General features: G+C 39.8%; 1 protein-coding gene across 8 annotated transcripts in view; it reads right to left on the reverse strand.

Annotated features, from left to right (window-relative positions):
* Positions 1–23780, reverse strand: part of simc1 (SUMO interacting motifs containing 1) — a 94947-nt gene that overhangs the window by 40496 nt on the left and 30671 nt on the right. Inside the window, exon 1 of one of the 8 annotated variants that reach the window (XM_073067627.1) lies at positions 19384–19481. The exons of the other annotated variants lie outside the window; for them this stretch is intronic. The gene's annotated coding sequence lies outside the window, so the exon portion shown is untranslated. Of the gene's footprint in view, positions 1–19383; positions 19482–23780 lie in introns of those variants that run through there. 8 annotated transcript variants of the gene reach the window in all.

The raw sequence follows: 23780 nt of genomic DNA on the forward strand, positions 1-23780 counted from the left end.
GGCCCTGCTTGGCCATTGAGACGGCTCTGGCGTGTTGCTCTGCCTTCTCCTGTCTTCTCACCTCCTCCACCACGAGCTGTCTCTCCTGCACTGATGTTGCCTTGTGCCATTGAGGAGCCTTTGGGACGAGTCCGAGCCCGAGCCCGGCTCTCCCATGTTGGGCTTGGCCAACCACATCCCTGAAGTGAAGAGCAGACTTAGCACTCTGAACGGCTTCAGATGGGGTCCACTTCCTCCCCGTTGCCACATGGGGGGCCGCTGTTTGAATAGCAGTATCTTCAGATTCAGTGAGGGTAATGACCAAACTTGCTTAGGAGCATTTGAATTCTTCCACAAGACTTGTAATTGGTAATTCCAATTTGCCGTTCCCATACAGTCCAACAAGACATAAGCATCGTGGAAGTCCAAGCCACTGTTTCACATGTGTGCCGATCACTCTTTTGAGCTTTTCCACCTTGTTGATGGGGATTTCATACATTGTTAAAGGCCACATGAGTCTTGGGAGTATACCGAACTGGAAGCACCACAGCTTGAGTTTTCCTGGCAGCAAGATCTTGTTGATGCGAGCTATGTACATGATGGTATCCTTTTTGAGTTGTTTAAACTGCTCGGTGTCCTTGAGCTTAGCATCATACCATCGACCCAAGATCTTCACTGGCATTTCTGACACAGTTGGGACAGGTGTTCCATCAATATGAAATATTTTATCCATGACTTGACCTTTGACAATGGAGATGCTCTTGCACTTGCTGGGCTTCATTCTTGCCCATGTGATGTTTTGATGAAACTTTTCCGGAAGTCTCTTGGTACAGGCGACAGTTGTCATCAGTATTGTTATATCATCCATATAGGCTCGTATTGGTGGCAACCATTGACTGAACTGTAGCTGTTTTCCTCCTGCAGCCCATTTTGAGGCTCTGATAATGAGCTCCATTGCCATAGTGACGGCCAATGGGGAGATGGTGCACCCTGCCATGATACCTACTTCCAGTGGTTGCCACGCTGTGATGAAATCTGATGTTGTGAGACAAACCTGCAGATCCTGGAAGTAGTGTTTTACCAATATGAGTTAATCTATCCCATCCGTCATGATAGTTATGAAGCTGTGCTATCATGCAGTAGCTATACAGCTTTTGGAAAGTGCTATGTCACCACCAACTAAACAATGCTTATCAAATTGCAAGTTATCCAATTCATATGCATTGGTTTGTTTGTAGTTTCCCCAGGTGTTTGTTAGGTGCAGAAAATTACAGGTTTTGCTGGTCTTTAGTAGTTTTATAAGTGCAGTCCAGGTGAAATTGACTTTAAAATTGTAAAGGATTATAAAAACACAACCATAAAACATATCAAAAGTAAATCACTTATGCAAAGAGAAGAAATTACATCAATGCTCTGCACATATTTTTTCAAAGCTCTTAACTTTCTGTTTGTGTTACTGCATTTGAACAGAAATGAAGCTTAACAGCATGCATTTTACAATTAAGTTCTTTACTTTGATATTGAAAAATCTGCAAAGACATGAACTTTGATTTATAAGCCTGTTTCACCCTGTTGCCCTCTCCCTTTACACTCTGTTGCAAGAGGTTAATAAGCACACAGAACCTCCCAATATAAGCTGCCTTCCATTGTACCAAAACCATCACCCTTTACTCAGGTATACCACCTTACTTTCACTGTTGTTTGCCCTCCCCTTGCACATATAATATTGCAAACTCTTAGGTTTGTTTTTCTGAGACACCCCTGAAAATCCTGGGAAGCATCATAATGAAGTCTAAAGTAAAGTTTTTCCTTATTTCTTTCTTAGTTGCATGACTGATCTGAAGATTGTCCAGATATTAAGAAGTATCCATGTAATTTTATTGTACCAGCTAATATCAATAAATGAGCAAAATTACTTTAAACATTTTCAAATTTCTCTCCTTTTAGATAGGCATAGTGCTGAAGTAATCATGTTATCACAACCTATATTAAACATTCTCCACCATTATTGAATTGAATTGACTTTATTTCTTACATTCTTCACATACATGAGTAAAAATCTTTACATTACATCTCCATCTAAACGTGCAATGTGCAATCACAGTAATTTATAATAAATATAACAGTCAATGTAACATAGAATACACTCAAATCAGAGTGAGTTAATCAGTCTGATGGCCTAGTAGAAGAAGCTGTCCTGAAGCCTATTGTTCTTGGCTTTTATGCTGGACCTGGATTTTTTCAGGATTTTTTCCTGGATGGTAGCAGCTGGAGTAGATTGTGTTTGGGGTGACTCGGGTCCCCAATGATCCTATGGGCCCTTTTTACACACCTGTCTTTGTAAACATCCTGAATCATGGGAACTTCACAACTACAGATGTGCTGGGCTGTCTGTACCACTCTCTGTAGAGTCCTGCAATTAAGAGATGTACAGTTCCCATACCAGCCAATGATACAGCCAGTCGGGATGCTCTCAATTGTGCCCTTGTAGAAAGTTCTTAGGATTTGGGGGCCCATACCTAACTTCCTCACCACACAGCTAGTGTGTACAATGTGAGGTCCTTGGTGATGTGGATGCCGAGGAACTTAAAGCTGTTTACCCTCTCAACCCCATCCATTGTTGTCAATAGGGTTTAGCCCTTCTCCATTCCTCCTGTAATCCGCAACCAGCCCCTTTGTTTCTGCGATGTTGAGGGAGAGATTGTTTTCATGACACCACTGTGTAAAAGAGACGACTTAGTCCCTGTAGGCCATCTTCTTATTGTTTAAGATAATATAGTGTCTTCGGCAAATTTAATTAGCAGATTAGGGCTGTGGGTGGTGACACAGTCATGGGTATACAGGGAGTGAAGGAGGGGACAGAGTCAGAGGGGTGGAGGTGAGGGAGCCTACTCTTTACCAACTGCCAGTGATCTGACAGGAAGTCCAAGATCTAGCTGCACAAGGTAGGGTCAAGGCCAAGGTCTCTGAGCTTCTCGTCGAGCCCGGAGCTGGAACTATGGTGTTGAATGCTGTACTGTAGTCCAATAGCAGCATACTCACATAAGTATCCTTCTTCTCCAGATGTGTAAGAATGGTATATAGAGCAGTGGCTATTGCATCGTCTGTCGATCGATTGTGTCGGTAATAATTATACAATACTTAAATTGCATATAATTTGACAACATCAATGTTGAACCTGCTGTGATTTTTTATCTCAGCTTCTTATGGGTTAAAATATTTTAGAAATATATTTCCTATCCTAGTCAAATTTTCACCAAGTTTCAACAGTTGTTAGGAAGTGGCTATCTGTTAAGTGAGCTTGTCAGTACTGCACAGAAAGCACATCAAGGTTAACTGTATTATCTAAGGACTTAAATCAAAAATAAAAATTGTGCTTCACTTAGAAGAGACAAATAAAACTCTTAAAGAAAAGTTTAAGCAGACTCATTTTCTAATACCACCCTCTATCAGACTGAAAATGGCACATGTACACTCAGAGGCCACTTTATTAGATACATTTGAACATCCGCTCGTTAATGCAAATATTAAATCGGCCAATTATGTGGTAGCAAGTCAAAACATAAAAGCATGCAGGCATGGTCAAGAAGTTCAATTCATTCATGTGTAGTGAGGTGAGACATGTAAAACTGTTGTTGAGCAGCATGAGTTGGTGTGGCAAAGCTGGGGCAGGAAACGGGAGAAAGTGATGAAGCAAATGAAAGTTGTCAATAGGAGATGGTGTTGGGTGATAGGGGATGTATGGAGGAAGGTGAATGGCAGGTTTCTGGAAAACTGAAAAACGTGGTGATTTGAGGATTGCGGTAGCTTATCATCCAGTGATGATAGCAGTACACAGGATTTAAATAAAAGGAAGGAAGAGTTTAAGGTACTACTGAGTTTTGAGTGTGGACCTGTTTCTGATACTAATCTGATTAGATAACAAAGGGTTTGAAAACAAAACATGAGGCTATATGTGGCTGCAAGACGTTCAAGAGATGGGGCGCTCTTAGTGTTTTGTAAAAGTGAGGGGTTAAAAGCTATGGGATGAAGGAAATAACACTAAGGAATTGTATTGAATGACAGTGGCTTTGGGAAATAATCACAGGACAGTCTCTAGACATATTCATGGACTAAGTTAAATAGTTGGGGGAAAGTTGTTTACGCTAAACATTTAAAAGGGTTTTCTAAAAAGAACAGATAGTTTATCAGTGTTGATTAAATTTGATGGGAAGAAGTTATTGGACAGGGTTAATTTAGGTTATGATTTATATAGCTTGAGTCTATGTGCCCCCTCTAAGAGGCTTTCAGTGCCAGAAGTTAGGTCATGTAGCAGCTGTGTGTAGGGTATAAAGCAGTGTGATAGATGTGGTGGAGAACATGATTATAGTAATTGTGGAGAAGGCATTAGGCCAAAATATAGCTCTGCTTATGCAGGGTGTCCTGTATATAAGAGAACTCTGGAAGTGCAATGTCTTTGGGTGGAAATTGGCATATCATATGCAGAGGCTCTTCAGAAAGTACAGAATACTGTGTTAATTGGACCTTTTAATATCCAGAAAACAGATAGATTAAGGCCAGTGTGTAAAGTGCCTGATTTGTTGATTGCACATATCTGTGCAAGGTATTGTTGATTGTCAGTAAACTAAAATCTGTTACTTTCATGGTAGAGGTAGTAACAGCACAACCTAAAAGTAGGACAGAAAAAAAATTATATTAGAAGCAGCAGAAACCATCTAGAGATAAGTCTATAAGTCTGGAAGTTATTACTGATGCTTTACAAGGAGCAGGAAATAATATTCAGACTTCAAAGGAAGGTTATTAATGATTTTTCTGATCTTCCAATGGAATGCTTGAGAATTGTTAGCTAATGGTCAAGAATTTACCAAATAGACCTGATGTTATATGTGTACAGGAAACCTACTTGAAATCTTGTCTAAGTTTTGAATGCAAGTTTATGTTGATATGGAGCCAGTGATCATTAATGGAGAATGTGTGGAGCAGGTTAAGACCTACAAGTATCTGGGAGTACAGTTAGATGAGAAGCTAGACTGGACTGCCAACACAGATGCCTTGTGCAGGAAGGCACAGAGTCGACTGTACTTCCTTAGAAGGTTGGCGTCATTCAATGTCTGTAGTGAGATGCTGAAGATGTTCTATAGGTCAGTTGTGGAGAGCGCCCTCTTCTTTGTGGTGGCGTGTTGGGGAGGAAGCATTAAGAAGAGGGACGCCTCACGTCTTAATAAGCTGGTAAGGAAGGCGGGCTCTGTCGTGGGCAAAGTACTGGAGAGTTTAACATCGGTAGCTGAGCGAAGGGCGCTGAGTAGGCTACGGTCAATTATGGAAAACTCTGAACATCCTCTACATAGCACCATCCAGAGACAGAGAAGCAGTTTCAGCAACAGGTTACTATCGATGCAATGCTCCTCAGACAGGATGAAGAGGTCAATACTCCCCAATGCCATTAGGCTTTACAATTCAACCGCCAGGACTTAAGAACTTTTTAAAAGCTATTATTAATGCTTTTTGAGATAGTGATTTAGATGCATATCATATTTTTTACTGAGTTAAGTATTGAATGTAATTAGTTTTGCTACAACAAGTGTATGGGACATTGGAAAAAAGTTGAATTTCCCCATGGGGATGAATAAAGTATCTATCTATCTATCTATATGATGTGGCCGGAAAATGGGTATGAGGAAGAGCGGTTACACGTAGACATTTGGCAATTATGGTTGAATTTGGGGAAAGGATAGCAAATTACAGATAATACATTTTATAACCCTTGTGAAAGGTTATTTCCTTATATATTGGAAAGTGTGGGTGGAAATGAGGAAAAATAAGGTTACATGGTGTGGGGATTTTAATGCTCAGTCCCTCCACACCCCTGTTCCCATTAGGATTATCAGGAGATTTTGTTTCCTTTTTAAGCAGGGGCCCAACTCTGCTGCCATCCAGCACACATGTACACCCTGTCTGAATGGCCACCCATTCCCCAACTCACAGACACTCTCATTCTGTACTGGTCACTTTCCAGCTTTTAATACTCCCGTTTCACATATTTATGACTTGTTCTATTATAATCGTGCCATTAACATTATACTGTCTTTCATAGACATGGACCTCACACTTTATGTCAACCTGTCAATCTTTAGGGCATGCCACTCAGGGATGTGTTACTTTTGGATTTTGACTGTATGTGCTGTATATGACTATATACAGTATACTGAGTTTTGTAGCTTGCTCCAGAGGACTAATGTTTCATTTAGCTGTATACATGTGCATGGTTGAATGTTAATGAACATGAACTTGAACCAGCTCCTGTCCTTTCCACTGTCTCGTCCCACCTTTGGCCTTTCCCACTGTCTCTTGATTATTTATATTAGTACGACTACCTACTCTGGTACAGAATGTGTAAAATATCATCACCTTTGCTCCCAATTTCTGTGGTGAGTTCTATTCCCCTACCTCTTGAATTCCCGTTCACTGCCAAATATCCATAGCCAGACCTTGAACTCTTTTAGCTACGTTAACTATAATTCCTCCTACTCTGCTTCCTGGAAGAACCCCATTCTCTGTTACTGAGCATTTGTATGTGTTCTGATGACATTTTCTGCATCAGAGTTCCTAAGATGTCTTTTACTCTAATGGTGGCTTCCCCTCTTCCATACTTGACAAGACTCTCAGTCACGCCTGTTCCACTTCTCATCCTCACCAACTACCCTTCCACCTTGAGCAAGAATAGAGTTTCCTTTTTCTTCATCTTCCACTCCATTAGCCTCTACATCCAAAATATCATTCTCTATTTCTATTTGATGCTACCAATAGAGGCAACTTTTTCTTCCCTTTCTTTCAGCATTCCAAAGGAGCCATTCCCTACCTGTCTTCCTGGTTCACTCTGTCATCTCCATCAGTATGCACTCCCATTCTTGACACACCGGCTCATGCAACCGCTGCCCAGGAAATGAAACAGTTGGCTTTTTACTACTTCCCTTTGCACCTTAATGGATACAAATTTTCTTAGGCAAAGCTGTCATTCGCTTGGACTTCCGCTAATGTAGAGCACTAAATATGGTGTTCAGTGTGTTTGCAGTGTTGGAGAAATGAATGCAGATCGGAAGTCTGCTTTCCAGAACATTTTGATTCAGAATCTATAAGGTGACCTGGGCTCTCATTTTAATCCACATTCCATTTTCACTCTAATTTCTCTGACTTGCATTGTTTTATGCCCAACATAAATTTAAGGTTCATCAGCTGATTTTCTGACTAAGCAGGTAACAAATCAACATTCAATACTGAATTAATCATTTTCTGATAACCAATCCTCCTGGTTTGTGTCTGAATCAATTCAGACTTTCACTCACCCTGGATGCCGCTTAAATTGCTGAGCATTTCAAACATTTTCTGTTTTTAGTTCAAGTTTCCAGCAATGGCAAAGTTTTATATCTTGCTACCCTAGCACTAATTTATTTTTCTCATGCATTTCCTTCAGATGATCAACTGCAATTTGTTTCTCATTGGAAATTGTGCTCCACATATGTAAAGTTCTAATTAAATCACACTGAGAATACTGTGATTCACATCTTATTAAAGCACACAGTATGTTGGTTCTGAAAGAATGCAGTATTGACTTGCTAGAATGATATTTGGAATCTGAAGAATAATTTCTAAGGAAACATTACATAGATTAGGATTATATTCCATTAAATTTAGAAGATTGTGTAATTTGATTTAAGTTTTTGAGATTAAGGTAACTGAGTGACAACAGTACATGGAGAAAAACTATTTTTGCTAATCAATGAGTTCTAGAATAGTGAAATTAATCTAAAAAGTTAGAGGCAGGGCTTTCATGAATAACCAAGTCAGGTTAAAATTCTAGAACTGGTATATTATTGATAGACAAAAGTATGGGAAAAGATGTGTACATGGAGTTACTGTATGTAGGTCACAGATCAGCAGTGATCTTATTTGATGGAAGGATAAAGTAGCCCAATTCCAGTTCGTTATATTCCTAATAAAAATGGAAAGAATTGCTTTCTAGAAATGCATGTATTTTAGAGAATTTGGGACAGGGTTGAACCCAATGTCAAATACCATAACTTGTTGGTTTGGTTTTTTCTTGCAAGATAACATTTTGCATTGTCTATTGTATAAGACTTGAGCCTGAATTTCTTCATGTACAGGCCAAGTCAATGATGCTAGGAGAGGTTAATGGTAATGAAGAGGTGGCTTAAATTTGCATTGCACTTTTGACTGACATTATTCCCTTTAGATAGTTCTTAGAAACAAAAATAAATCAGCCAGAATACAAACTCCTTAAATCAACAATATACTTCTGATATTATTGGCAACCGTTGAACAAACAAATGACAAGAGGTTATGATGAGTAATTTTATATCAATTAATTACTCTTTCAAAGTATAGAAATTATTTTAAAATGATTCAGTAGAAAATGAACTTTACAGTTGTATTCAGGATATATAAAAATAGAACATGCCATGAATAGCAGAAAATACATTATTTGATGCGTTAAAGGTTGCTATTCTTAAATTCTAACCTTGTTCAGAGTTTTAGATTTAAGAGGAAGTGGTATCATAAACTAACTTGTCATTCAGTTAGCACAAATTCTAACTGAAATTTCCACCATAACTTGAAACACCTAACCTTGAGTGCAGTGGTAATATGCCACTGACCTTCAGAGGGATTGCAGCCAGAATGTTGAAAAGGCCAAGGTATCAGCCTGAACAAATACTCCTGCAAATGGCAGTTAACGAGGCTGAGAGAACATTCTGCAGTAGATGTCATTATTTCAGTTTACTACACTGTTTACCTGCCTTTTCACTAAAAACTACATCGGAGTACACCCCGGAGGTTTACATTTGTCATCAGCATCTGGTTTTAGTGTATAACAAGTCAAATCCTTGCAGCTCATAATGATAACCAATAAGCACTAATGTTGTCTATTTTTAGCCAGCAAATATCTCTTGGAAAAACAACTCTGTGAACAGCAGCAGTTACTTGAAGTAAACTACCTGTTTAATATGCCAAATTATTTAATAACTATTTTCAGCTGTTTGCTTAAATTTAATTATTTTGGTTATTTTATTAAAGAATTGTACCTAAGCATTGACTCACCAGAAAAGTACCTGTTTTTTGTTTAATTAAAAGAAGTTGAGTTTAGCATGAATTCCAGATTGTTATGTATTCATGGAGCATGAATGACAACAGAGTAGTAAGATGAAACATTTTTATTTGGTTGTACTGTGTGTTGGCCATGGCACACACTGGGCAATGTACCGAAAGCATTGAACCTGGACTGCTGAGGCAGAAAACATGTGCACCTCAGAGCGCGCACAAAAAGGAGGCCCAACTGATTCACCGTACCATCAATAGGTCGCATGCGTGCTTGCCACATTTTCGCAATTGGTCTGATACAGTTCATCCCCCCCCTCTCTGTAGATGGGAACCAAAAAGGAAAGCAGTAAGTTCAGAGGTTCATTTATGTCAAAGTATACAACTCGAAAATTCATCTTTTCCAGACAGCCACAAAACTAAGGAAGAAAAGAATGATTATCAACCCTAAAATCCCTCCTCTCCACAAAAAAAATGAACAAAAACGGAACAGGCACACCATCTCCAAATACTCCTCCCCCACACACAAAGATCAGGTGAAAAACACAGAATACAAAAAAAGAGATAAAAATGTCCAGTCCAAGTCTACATCCAAAATGCAGAAAATATCCTTCTCTGTAGCAGAGTGATCTCACCAGCGATTAAATAGTAGTTCCCACTCTCCAGAAGTAGAGCAATCAGTGAGGTCAACTGAGTATAATTCAGAAATGTCCGTCCTGCTTGCTACTGGTCAACTGGCCAGCACTCCATCGTGGACTGCAGCAGAGGACAGTTTCTCTCTCTCTGTGCCTTCCTGGTTAGAGGACATTGAGGGCAATGGGCTGTGAAACTCCCCTTCTCTTGAGCAAACTTCCATTGGGTTATCTGTTGGGACATTGGTTTCATTAGCAAAGGATGCTTCTGTAACTTCCCCGGGACCCCATCATTTTGCTGGTGTGTATTATTAAAATATTGCCTGACAATTTGTCTGTCAGTTCAAGTTCTGCTACTCGACTGTGACAATGCAAGCTCTCTTTTAGCCAGGGAGAGTAAATCTGAGGAATGTTGTGCCACAGACTGCAGTGGAAGCCAAGTCCATGGGTATACTGAAGGTGGAAGTTGATTGTTTCCTGATTGGTCAGGGCATGAAAGGATATGGTGAGAAGCAAGGTGTATGGGGTTGAGTGGGATCTGGGATCAGCCACAATGGAATGGTGGAGCAGACTCGATGGGCTGAATAGCCTAACTCTGCTCCTATGTCTTTTAGTTTTATGATCTAACAGTCGATAGCCAGTTTTCGTCCTGTGAGGTGTGCTTGTAGACTTTCTCTGGCATCAAACATTCGCGGCCTTGTGTGCGTATTGTATTTGTGTTCCGTGGCCTCTTGCCTGCCATAAATTCAGTCCTGGATGGCCAGCTGTAGGAGATCTGATCTGCTGTGTAAAGTGTGTTTAAACATTAATTCAGTGGGTAAAGCACTTGGAAATTCATTTGGGGTAACCTGACAATGGAAAAGGAAATTATTAATTTCATAATTGTCACCTTGGTTTACTTAGAAAGGCCTTATTTCCCCATTTGCACTGCTCAATCTGCCAGACTATTTGATGTGGTGTGATGAGGAGCCATTGTCAGCTGCCTAATCCCATTCTCAGTGCCAACTGTTACACAGTAAGAACAACAACTGAGTTGTAGGATTAAAGATTTTTTTTACTGCCATGTCAGCCACGTTACACGCTCTGCAACTTTCAGTGCAGGAGTGACGGACTGGGCTTGCCATGACAGAAAACATGCACACTTGAAAGCCTGGGCAATAAGAGTGCTGCTTGCGTGTAGGAGGTCCAATCAATTCACTGCTCGATCAATGGGCTGCATGTGCACTTGCCACATTGTCGCAGTATGTTTCAGTGTCCCCCACAGAAGACTATGGATCGGGTGCTAGGAGATGGGATTAATCATAGAATGGTGCCTGCTGGTCATTCTGGATGAGCTGGGCTGTAGGACATTCCATTTTGTACAACTCCATGATGATAATTCTACTCTAGCTGAGGTCTGACCAAGGGTTTATAAAGTTGGAGCATACACTCTCAAATTCTGTATTTGATACCCTGACCAATTAAGTCCAGTATTCCACTTGCCTTCCTAAACATATTATTTCCTGTGATGCCACCTTCAAGGATCTGTGGACATGTACTCTAATGTTCCTGATACTTCCTAACACCTAAGATATGTTGGTCATTAGAAAGTAGTTGCCTCTGAAGGGCTCTTCTCCAATAGCTCACTTTGATATGTCTGTCTCCTATTCTGAGGTTCCTAACCCATACTGAATGCCTGTATCTATGTCTCCAATAACATATTTTCAGCGATGAGCTATCTCTGCAATGATTGCCTCAGTGGAACAGAGAAAATGGTTGGTTTTAGCACATTGTGTGTATTTTGGAAGATGGATAAGCAGTTTTCCATGGATTCTTCAGTTACTTTGTCAAATCTACTGATAAGCAGAACATTTAAAAAATAACTTAAGGCAACAAACCACTATCAGAATCAGGTTTATCATCACTGGCATGCGACGTGAAATTTGTTAACTTAGCAGCAGCAGCAGTTCAATGCAATAATGCAATGCACTACAGTAAGTTCCTAGTCTTTCTAGACTCTTTCACCACGGCTGTAAAGTAGTTGTCTGCTGCTATTTATGTCCTTGTAGATAAGAATGGACAGCAGGCAAATCAGTGGTGAAAATACTGGCAGCACACTTTACTGGAGGCATAGTTATGATGTTGACTGTCCATTAGATGCATGCTTAACACTGCAAAAATTTAGGCACGCAATAGTGGATTGTGCGTATAAGTGCTTGGTCCTGTTACACAATTTCACCCAGGAATGTTCTACTCTGTTAGATAAAATTTTGCTGAAAGCAATCCAGTTTCTATGCTAATGGTTTCAGGCCAAAAATTTCTTATAAACAGATCATTTTCCCTCCTGAGGCACCCCCATATTTATTTGTGTTCCTGTCCTCACGTGTTCAACTGAATTTTGCACTGCTCAAGTAAACGTTTTACTTTAGTGACTGCACAAGCTTCGGTTCAGTAGTTACAGGCTTCAGAAGTGAAAAATAATTAGTGACTTATTTGACCAATTTTCGAGTTTTATTCAGTGACACAAATAAAAACATGGTACAGATGTCAATGCATTCAGATAGAACAAATAATGTTTTGACATTTTCATCTAAAAATCCTACTTTTCCGAGCCTATGTCCTAGAAGTTAATTAGTGATGGCATACTATTACAAAGAAGAATTCAAAATACAAATGTTTATTTTAATGTAGTAAGAGAAATGTATCTTAGAGAGCAAAGCACCAATGCGTCCATAACAAATAATCCTCACTCCCTCATGCTAGTTAAAAATTATTGATAAAGTACTACTAAAAGGGCAGGAAGCTTTCAGTCAGGTCATATGGACATGATGTTGCCAGGGATCAGAGAAAAACAGCTTTATTATCTGCACAAAATGCAATGTCAGTATTTTTGACTAAAGCAGCATCAGAAAAATTTATGTAAATGAGTGAAGTGGGGAGATACGGTATAATAGTTATCTGTTAATGATCTGGATGGTGGAATTGATGGCTCTGTGGCCAAGTTTGTGGATGATACAAAGATAGGTGGGGAAAGAAGTAGAGTTGAGGAATGAGGGAGTCTGCAGAAGGACATGAATACATTAAGAGAAGGGGGAAAGAAGTAGCAGATGGAATACAGTGTAGGGAAGTGTGTATATGGTAGAGGAATAAAGAGACTGTTTTGTGACCAGGGAGCATATTCAGAAAATTGAAGGTGCAAAGAGACTTGAGCATCCTTGTGTGGGAATCCCGAAAGGTTAACTTGCAGGTTGAGTCAGTACTAAGGAAGGCAAATGCAATGTTATTGTTTATTTTGAAAGGACTAGAATATCAAAGCACATATGTAATTCTGAAGCTTTATAAGGTATTGGTCAGATCCATATTCGCAATATTGTGGTCAGTTTTGGGACCCATATCTAAGAAAGGATGTGCTAGCATTGGAGAGGACTCAGAAGAAGTTTACTGTATGAGCATGATCCTGGAAAAAAGGGTTAATTTATCAGAAGTGTTTCATGGCTCTGGGCCTGTAACTGCTGGAGTTTAGAATTATGGGGGGGGGGGGAACACTTCATTGAAAGGGCTATACACAATGAATATGGAGAGGATGTTTCCAATTTTGGGACAGTCCAGAACCAGAAGGCATAGCTTCAGAATATAAGACCTCCCTTTAGAACAGATGAGGAGGAATTTCTTTAGCCAGAGTGTGAATCTGTGGTATTCAACTCCACAGACAGTTGTGGAGGCAGAGGTTAATAAGTTCTTGATTAATAAGGGCCATCAAAAATTACAGGGAGAAGGCAGGAAAACATGGTTGATAGGGGGAAAATCAGCCATTAGGTCCAAATGGCCTAATTCAGCCTCTATGTTTTATGGTCAATATTGCCCCATCTTGTACACACTGGAAATTAGAAGGATGAGAGGGGATCTGATTGAAACATATAAGATTATTAAGGGATTGGACATGCTAGAGGCAGGAAACATGTTTCCGATGTTGGGGGAGTCCAGAACCAGAGGCCACTGTTTAAGAATAAGGGGTAGGCCATTTGGAATGGAGTTGAGGAAAAACTTTTTCACCCAGAGAGTGGTGGATATGTGGAATGCTCTGCCCCAGAAGGCAGTGGAGGCCAATTCTCTGGATGCTTTCAAGAAAGAGTTAGGTAGAGCTCTTATAGATAGTGGAGTCAAGGGATATGGGGAGAAGGCAGGAACGGGGTACTGATTGTGGGTGATCAACCATGATCACAGTGAATGGCGGTGCTGGCTTGAAGGGCCGAATGGCCTACTCCTGCACCTATTGTCTATAATTTTGGTAGTTTGAAAGGCAAAAATAGCCAATAATTAGGTGTTTCACACATTACAAGGGAGCGAAGACATAGTACTGAAAAGTCCACAAAGGAATCTCAGGGCAGTCCAAATTTTGCTCAGCTGGATACAGATGCTGCACATTGCAAACTTTTGTGAGCAGGATACTGCCAGAGAAGCAGCATCAAATCTGTATTGTACTGGCAGGCATCCTAATCACACCCTAGTTTATCAAAGCGCTTCCTCTTCTCAACTCATATCTTTGTCCCAAACAGAACGCCACATGATGTCCTGTTGGAAAGAAAGTGGTGTAGTCCATGGCAAGGCTCAACGGGACTCCAAATCATGGAGGACTGAAGCTAAAAGGATTCCGGGTGTCTAAGCACAGAACTGCCAATGCCACTGAGCCAACATAATGTAGCCCTTCAAAAATTTTCTGGTTATGTGCTTATGAAAGATTCATACAATATTTAAAGATTTAATTTACAGTTCTTTGGACTCCCTTAAGAATTGAATGCTGACTCTAACTTTTTATCATGACATTTTGTTACGTCTGGCAGTTGTTGAACTTGCATGGACTAATGAGAAGTGGACTGATGCAAGACAATGGAGGAATGTGCACAGGTTTACTTTGGAGGAAGTGGAGTGAGCACAGGTGAGAAGGAAAGCAGTTTGGAAATTAGATTTTGGATGGGTGAACTAATTTTGCCTATACAATCTCGCATTAATGAGAACATGCTGAGAATTTCAGTTTGCACCGTATGGCTGTTAAATTGTGTGCCTAGAGCAATTTTATTTTTCCCTCTTCCTCATTTTAAAGGCAGTGTTCTGTCCCTGAATGTGTATCAGCACTTGCAATTTTGTGTGAAGCACAACATGAATCCAATTTGGAGACCCAACTGCTGTGTATTCAAGGACCTCTGGGTCTGCCTTTTCTTTTGGGGATATGGCTTCCTGTGAATTGCACCTCTGTGGTGATTCCCTCTTGTGCATATTAAGTTAAATCCCCTAAATCCTATTAATATTAATTTTAACTCTTAAATATAATTGTTTACCTTGGTAAAGTTGGGTTAAATGTGGAAGTCATTGGAGTTGGTCTTGAGTTCATGACGGGCTATCTCCTTTAGAAAGCCTCCCAAACTCATCCTTATCCAGCAGTAAAAACTATATCTTGCACCTTAGTCAACTCTCAAATCGTTTGTTCTTAAAGAAATATTTGCTGAAGAAAGAACGTCGGGAATTTTCTTTTCAGGAAATAAATGATGATGAGTGTTGTGAAACGCTGCATGCCTGGTTCCTGTAGGGTTTACCTCTGCCGTATAGAGCACACCTAGAAATGCATCTTTATAGAAACTTCAAACATGAGGGACAAAAAGACATCAGCAGGAAATTGAGATTTCAATTCTCCCGAATGGTTCTTTTGGGTAAAAAAATATCATGACTTCTTTCAAAATCTATGATCTACTTCCTTTAATTATTACTTCTCATTGGAACTACAAAGACATAAATCACATCAGAATAAATGGGAAAAGTTCAGGGGAGAAGCGGGAACGTTTATTCTGAATTTCCAGGCTTACAGGTGGAGAACTAGTGGAAGAGGTTGAGAGTTTTCACATCATGGAGATTTGTGTATGTAATGATAACATGCCAAATGGGAGGATGTGACAACAGTACCCCTACTAGAAGTGATTCTCCGTGTACCTGGTTGCAAAGCAAAAAAGATAAATGATTTTACTTGTCTGAGCAGAGTTAATGTGGAGTCACTTACAAGGTATCATGAAACCTTCACAGCTGCTTTTGTAAACTGGACACACACACACACACACACACACACACACACACACACACACACACACACACACACACACACACACACACACACACACACACACACACACACACACACACACACACACACACACACACACACACACACACACACACACACACACACACACACACACACACACACACACACACACACACACACACACAGTTCAACACCCAGCCTTCTGCACACAAAATAGAGCACACCCTTCTCTATAATTGGAGAAAGTAGCTCACGATAGACAAATAAAGGATGCAACTGATGTGGGACCCTTCAGTTCCAAAGGCTGACTGACCAATTGAAATAAAGACTGGCTACGATGGGTTACTCTGCTATTAAGCAGTGGAGAAGTGGAAATCATTCAGATTGATGGTGTGCACAAAATATATCAATGTTGTCATCAACTATCTCCCCATTTCACTCTTTTCACTACCTGTCTATTAGCTTGTCCTCAGTCAGCAGCCACAGTGCAGAAATGGTTCTCACACAGCTTCAGTGATGTAATTTGATTTTACTGAATTTGGTGATTTAATCACAGGTTCTTTTAGAAGTCAGGAGCAAGACACAAAAGTTGTTGCTTCACGATCGGTTTATGAAGAATTGTTAGAACAGAAGAAAACTTACCAGACAGTAGCAGGGGTAAAAGATTCAAGATGGTACTCAGCAGGTCGGGCAGCATCTGGGGAAACGAGCAGTCAACGTTTCGGGCTGAGATGTTGTCTGCTCGTTTCCATGGATGCTGCCCAACCTGCTGAGTTCCTCCAGCGTGTTGTACGTGTTGCCTTGACCACAGCATCTGCAGTGTACTTTGTGTTCAAGATGGTACTGCTTTGTGTTTAGTTATTTTATACTCCAAGATAAGAAAAATGCCATTCTAATCTATAGATAACAAAATAACCAGTCAGAAAGCACTTAAGTCTATACTGCAGTAAAAATTAATCAATGAGAAAACACAATGTAGAACAAAAAAGCTTCCAGAGTTAATTTCTTTAGCTACTGGAGGCATATTAAACTGTTTTGCATACTATAGCCACTTGGAATCCTAGTAATCAGTTACTTGTACTGTATATAAGCAATTGTATAAAATACAAGCAGATAATTAATTGTTGAACTGCAAAGAAAATGATAATTAAACAGTCCAACCAAACAGTTTCTAACCATTATCTGACAGCAACTCAGATAGGTGCTATTAGCAAGTTAATTAGCTAATGTAAATTATCTTTGGTTATAGATTGACAGGTTGATCAGTAGGGAATTGATTTCTATGTATGAAAGATACAGTCACGGGGAAATCAATACAGACTGGATTGGTAGGATTGCTTCAAGAAATAACATACTGTACATCAACAGATTGAGTGCCCCTTTTGTATCTGAAAGGAGTATGAAAGGATTAAATATATATGATAGAATTTTGTAGGGGAAGCTCCTATGAAGAAGAATTTGTGTCATCTGAATATGCTTTGCGAGTTCTGTTTGTGGGCATAGTATGCATTATTTGAGTAGATCTGCATGAGGCAAAGTAAGGCTAGTGGAAAAAAAAAATTCTAAGCCACTAATTACGGACTCAAGCCATTCATCATGTTATTATGTGGCTATTACAAAAGTGAATTGGTTTACGCTCTAGAAAATAAGGTGTTGTATCTGAATATTGGGATTAGTAGTGCAGATTTTTCACACATTAGCAATATTCATATTTCTTCCAGTTAAATAGTATAAGCTGTGACGCCTTTAAGAATCAAAAATTCAATCTGGTTGAAAATCAACCTGATTTTCACGGTGTATCTAAAATTCTCTCGCAACTTTCATTCTTGCATTTGATTTCAGTTTAGAAGATAATACAAAGTAAAATTTAGAGGAAATTGTACAGTTCCATTACTGCAAACTGTTGATTGGACTGTGGTCTTGTAATTGGGCCTAGCTGTAATATATGAGGACAGTTTGCAAACTAGCTTGTTAATCTCTCAGTTTTATACTAAGTTAAAATGTTTGAACAAGTAAGAACGTCATCATTATTTACCCAATACCTAAAACTGCTGCAGTACAATTTATTTGTGAGATTCACATTTGAAATTTTCTACCACCCAATATGAAATTGCTAAACCATAAATTTAAATAAATTGATGCAGGAAGTAGAGGCTATAATTTAGACTAACTAATATCTAATGAAAATTAAACAAAGCTGAATGATAGTAGGAGAGCAGAAGTGAGTAATGTTTTCATAATCTGTTTTGACGATCTTACAACAGAAGCATTGGATTCCAAATATCATGTTAATAAGTACTTACATTTCACTCATACTCACAGTCCTTGAAACATGCAACTCAGTAAAGCATAGACATGCCTCCTCCACAGGAATCTCAATCCAATGTGTTAACAAGGCAGCAGTTTCTTAATAAACTGAGGAAATCTTGGTAATTTTAAAATATATTACCTTACTACTGTAAAACGGGTCTTGACACTACACTGCCAGGGCTTTCAGGTCGAGCACAATGTTGATCTGCAGCTACATGAAATACTACAGAGATCTCTACCACAACCACTTCCTGTAACAAACACATCATTTCTTTCCTTTAGCACTACAAATGATGAAGTCATGACTGACAACATTTGGATTGTTGTTTTTCCCCTACTGTAATGAACTTCAATGAGGCAGAATTTTCTTTTCAAAAATGTATTGTTTTTCTTAAACCTCAAGTGTAATTGAATTTTTTCTTCAAATTAAAATAAAATTGAACCTGTTAATTTGGCACAGACAATATGTCTTACTAAACAGACCAAGTGAACCATTCATTGTTGGTATGCTTCGTGATTGCTGACTTCATGCAATCACAAATTTATCAAAATTGTGAATACAGATTTACCAGCTATAAATGATGCAATTGAACTTCTATTAAAGTGCTAGACATTTATTTTCACTTTCTAACTCCTCTAAACATATCAGCTCAAAGCAGGAATAAACCTTCAACAGAATCATCTCAGTTCCACTTCCTCCAATTCCATTTTCTACTGATCAACAAAACTATTGTTCTGTGTTTTGAATATAATTAGAAGCTGTCCTCAACAACTCCTTTGAGATGTGAGTAGCATCTCATCACCTACTGGGTGAAAAAACTTTTTCCATATCTCTGTCCTATTCTAGTCACCGGCCAGGGGAAACATGAACTCCGTATCTAACCCTGCCAAAGGCCCAGCTACTCATTTTTTTTTAAAGTCGCATTCTGTTTTTTTAAGAGAAAATTGCCCTTCTTAAAGATGAGTTTTACATTTTATCATTGCTACTAAAGTTATGAGCACTTCAGTTTGGATTCTGCTTGTGATTTCTGCATTGTCTGATCTTATCATGTACAACATATAACTTTGCTGATGAGCTAATGCTTTTCATTAATTATGCTGCAAAACTGATTTTTCTTAAATATTTTTCCACAATAATATTTCTGGCGGTTTCCATAACAGATACAGAAAGGAAATTGGTTTGAGAATTACTAAATAATGCCTGGGGAGAAGCACAGCAACCAAACTTGTCCTCAAAGCCCTTGTGTCAACAACCAGGTATTTCAAGCTAGAAATACTTACCTGCAATTATTTGATACTTGCTTCATGGCAGATTGATAGTTTTTAAATGTCTGCATCATTAGAGATTTCAGAACTGTAGTTTCTCCAGTATCTTGAATCTTAAGCAATGCACTTTAATCTTTCCCAACAAACTATGTGGACAATTTCTGCTTAGCAAATCTTTGACAAGCCAGACAAGCAAATATTTAACACCAGAACCAACTTTGCATTTAACGTCAGCAAAGCCAAAGAGCTGATTATCGACTAAAGGAGGAAGAAGCTGGAAGTCCTCGTTCCAGTCCTCTTTAGGGAACAGAAGCGGAGAGGGTCAATGGATTTAATTTTCTTTTGTTGTTAAATTATTAGAGGATCTGTCCTGGGACCAGCACATAAGTATTGTACCATGAAGTTACAGCAGGCAGTGCCTCTATTTTCTTAGAAGCTTGTCTAGATTTGGCATGTCACCAAAACTTTAAACTTCTATAGATGCACATTAAAAGTATACCAATTAGTTGAATCATGACCTGACATAGAAACATCAATGCCCAGGAATGGAAATGGCTACAGAAAGTGGTGGATACTACCTTAGTCCATCACAGGTAAAGCCTTCCCCACCATTGATGATATTTACATGAAGCATCCATCCATATACAAGAAAGTGGCATCCATCACCAAAGATCCCACCATCCAGGCCATGCACTTGCTACTACCATTGGGTAGCAGATACAGAAGTCTTATGTCCTACACCATCAGGTTCAGGAATAGTTATTTCCCTACAACTGTCAGGCTCCTGAACTGGAGTGAATAGCTTCATTCCTCACAGCTCTGAATTGATTTTAATCACCTATAGACTTGCTTTCAAGAACCCATTATAACTTGAGTTCTAAGTATTCTGTTGATACACATAATTTGTCTTTTGCAAATTTCTTGTTTGTCAGTCTTTGTTATGTATAGCTTTTCATAATATTCTATTGTATTTCTTCTTTCCTGTAAATGCCTTCAAAAAAATGAATTGCATTTATATGGGAACATATAAATATTCCGATAAAAAATTACTTTGACCTTCTAATACTAAGATCTTGTTAAGTTCAGCAGTGGAATGTCTGCCTTGAGCTTCCATTGAGCTGTCACATACTCTGTTGCTCTTTTAGTTTATTAATTGATATCCTATGCTTCAGTAGTTCCTAGCTCTGAATATTAATATTTCCTTGATCTAGTCAAGTGTTTCTGTGCAGTTATAAACTATGTGCTCAAATAATTTAGCTACCAATCTCCATTGGTCTCCAGTATCCTGGCAGATCATAAAGGGAAAGGGTATGTAGGTTCTAATGGTGCATGTATGAAATGGGCTGTGGGCACTGGTTTTGTGCTAATCTTTCTGCTGTAGAAAGATCAAGGCTACCAAATCTCATCTTTTCTATTTTCTCAGGCCTGGACTGTTTGACTCCCATTCCCTGATAACAGATGGCCTTGACCCTTTAAGTTCATGAAGCTCTGATCCATAGGCCCTGATCTTGATCCCTAACCCTCCCATCCTTTGAAGTTCTGATGGTATTGATTTCCTAGTGTCCGCCTTTCCAGCCAGCAGTGGTAGCGCTGAGGTGGTGCTTGCTGGTGCTATAGCACCAGCAGAAATTACAATAGCACCACCACGAAATTAACTGAAATTTGACATACAAATTGCAGCTGCTTTCTCTGTATAGTTTTGAATATCCTTTGTTTCTCCAGTTGATCTAGTGAAACAGCACCCCCAATTACCATAGCAGCAATAAAGTTATAAACTCTGTGCAAGTCTAAGGTCAGATCCACTCTACACTTCTGCTTATTCGTTTGTTGTCAATGTCTTGCCGTTGCTGTCCTCACTCAGATCAGTTAAGCTGATCTAAGATCACTTAAGGTGGTGATGTCACTTACTCTTACTCATGCGAGAGATTGATAGTACCTGACATTGTGCAGGATCCAGGTGCAGATCCATGGTCTCGAGAGAGAGAGAGGGGGGTGCATTATTTTGGTCGGTGTGAAAAATGGATTGATTTTTAGTGAGAAAACGACCTCATCCAGAGGAATCAGTGGTGTCTCATCCTGAGCCTGTCTGAATTGAATGTGACATGCAGAAAGAAGTAAGTGGGGATGAAGACGACAGCAGTTCATTGAAGGAGTGTGAGGGTGAAGTAGAGGAACAAGAAATGGAATGGGAAGAGAACGTGGATGAAGCTGCTCTTAGTGCTAGTGGGAATACTGTCCGTCGGCCAGCATTGTAAAAGTACCCTTCGCAACAGTTTGGCAATCAGCAAAGGAGTTTTATTCGTGGCTGTTTGACCTGTACTCCTGGCTGGAATATTCGATCATGAAAGATACTACGTTCTGCTTCGCATGCAGGCATTTCCTATGAGGAGGACATGGATTCCATTCTATCTTCACTGTCACCAGTTACTGCAAGTGGTGGAAAGCTACAACAGCTTTCAAAGCCCACCATGTAAGTGTAGCTCATAAGTTTGCTATGGAGGCATGGGCTGAATTCCGATTGAGAAAACAAGACGGTTCAAGATTGGGAAATATGCTTGATAAAGGACATGCAAAGATTGTCCAAGAAAATCGTGAGCATATGAGAGCAGTGGTTGAGTCTCTATGCTACACTGTGTGCCAAGGCATTGCCCAGCGAGGACACCGGGAGGATGATGGATTTGGCAATAGGGGAAACCTTGTTGAGTTGCTCAGTGTAATTGGGCAGTTTGATAAGACTGTAGCTAAAAAAAAGGACAATCCTGGAAATGCAAAGAACACCCATCACGATATCCAAAATGAAATTATGGGTATTATAGCAGATATGGTTAGACGTCAAGTAAGTGCAGAAATAAAGGAGGCTGAACGTTTTGCCATCATGGTGGATGAAAGTAAAGACTTGAGTAAAAAGGAGCAAATATCAGTGGTGGTGCGGTATTTGAATAATGACACAGTGCTTGAAGAATTCTTGTACTTTACTCCAGCAGAAGGGTTGGACGCAGAGTCGCTTCTTAAAAGCATTGAACAGACACTTGCCCAGTGTGCTATTGATAAGAACGCGTGTATAGGTCAGTGTTATGACGGGGCGGCAGTGATGTCCAGGTGCAATAATGGGGTACAAGGGATGTTCAGGGAAAGAGGTCCCACAGTCATTATATACACACTGACATGCTCACAGACTTAACCTTGTTTTAATGGATGTTGTGAGCAATGTACAAGTGGGTGAGTTTTTTGAAACTGTGCAGCTGCTTTACAACTTCTTTTCAAACTCTGTTGCCCACAATCTTTTGATGAATGTAACACTTACCCAACAGGCTGGTATATGTCTAGGGGAAAAGGAGATCCAGCCACTCACCAACCCCACCTCCCGTACACGCAGGTGCTGTGAGAATCAAGTTTATGCCGCGCGCACACACACAATATCAAACTCACACCAGATACCGTTATGGAATACACTTTAAAGATTTTACTAAAACTAAAAGAGTACTATGCAATACAGTATATATGAAGGAAAAGAAAATAAAGTAAAAGGTGCCAACTTATCAGAGTTCAGTCAGTTTAGTGCACATCGTTGGAGCTCAACCATCGAACCATTCGACCCCTCGTCACTTTCCTCCGACCTCCACGTCCTCGCACCTGGGACCACCCTCGGTGGTCGACCGAGCAGTGCAGCGCACGTCCACCTTCCTCGGCGTCTCCTTCCCGCCTCCCCTGAAAAGACCGCGAAACCCCCAAGCTCCCAGCCTCACAAGACAAAATAACATTCTCCATTGGTTAAAAAATGAATACAATCCCCATATCAGCAAGTCCAAAGCTAAACAACTGCGAGAGAAAACACTTATTAAACGTAAAAGCATTCCTACTCTCACAAACCAAAGAAGCCATTTTGATTAACATACACAGTAGATTGTACATGAAGAAACAGAGAGAACTGGAATCAACTGCACAGCCCGTAGAGTTGAAGAAATTGTCAGATACACGCTGGGCATGGCAATATACAGCTTTGTGGGCTATAAGGAAATCACTCCCTGCCATTCTAGCTACGCTACCAAATGCATGGAGGAAAACGGAGGCCAGAGCTGTAAATGGACTGATTGACGAGCAGTTTGCTTTACTTCTCACTCTGTTTGTGGATTTATTCCGAGTCACCAAGCTCATGTCAGACCAGCTACAATCTTCTAGTTTGAAGCTTTCATCAAAACAGGGAGAGGAATCATGGAGCAAAATTCAGGTAACAGCTAGGGATCTGTGTATCAAGGCCGGTATACAGAGCAGACCACATGAAAGGAGACAGGCGCAGCCACCCTGCTGCATACATGATTTTGTTATTGAGGCCCAAACCAAATGCACACCTGTCACATCCTCTGATGACCTTCGCAAGCACTGTTTCTATTCGGTTATAGACTTCTGACTGA

The sequence above is a fragment of the Hemitrygon akajei genome, chromosome 15 (assembly GCF_048418815.1).
Source record: "Hemitrygon akajei chromosome 15, sHemAka1.3, whole genome shotgun sequence".
Taxonomy (NCBI): domain Eukaryota; kingdom Metazoa; phylum Chordata; class Chondrichthyes; order Myliobatiformes; family Dasyatidae; genus Hemitrygon; species Hemitrygon akajei.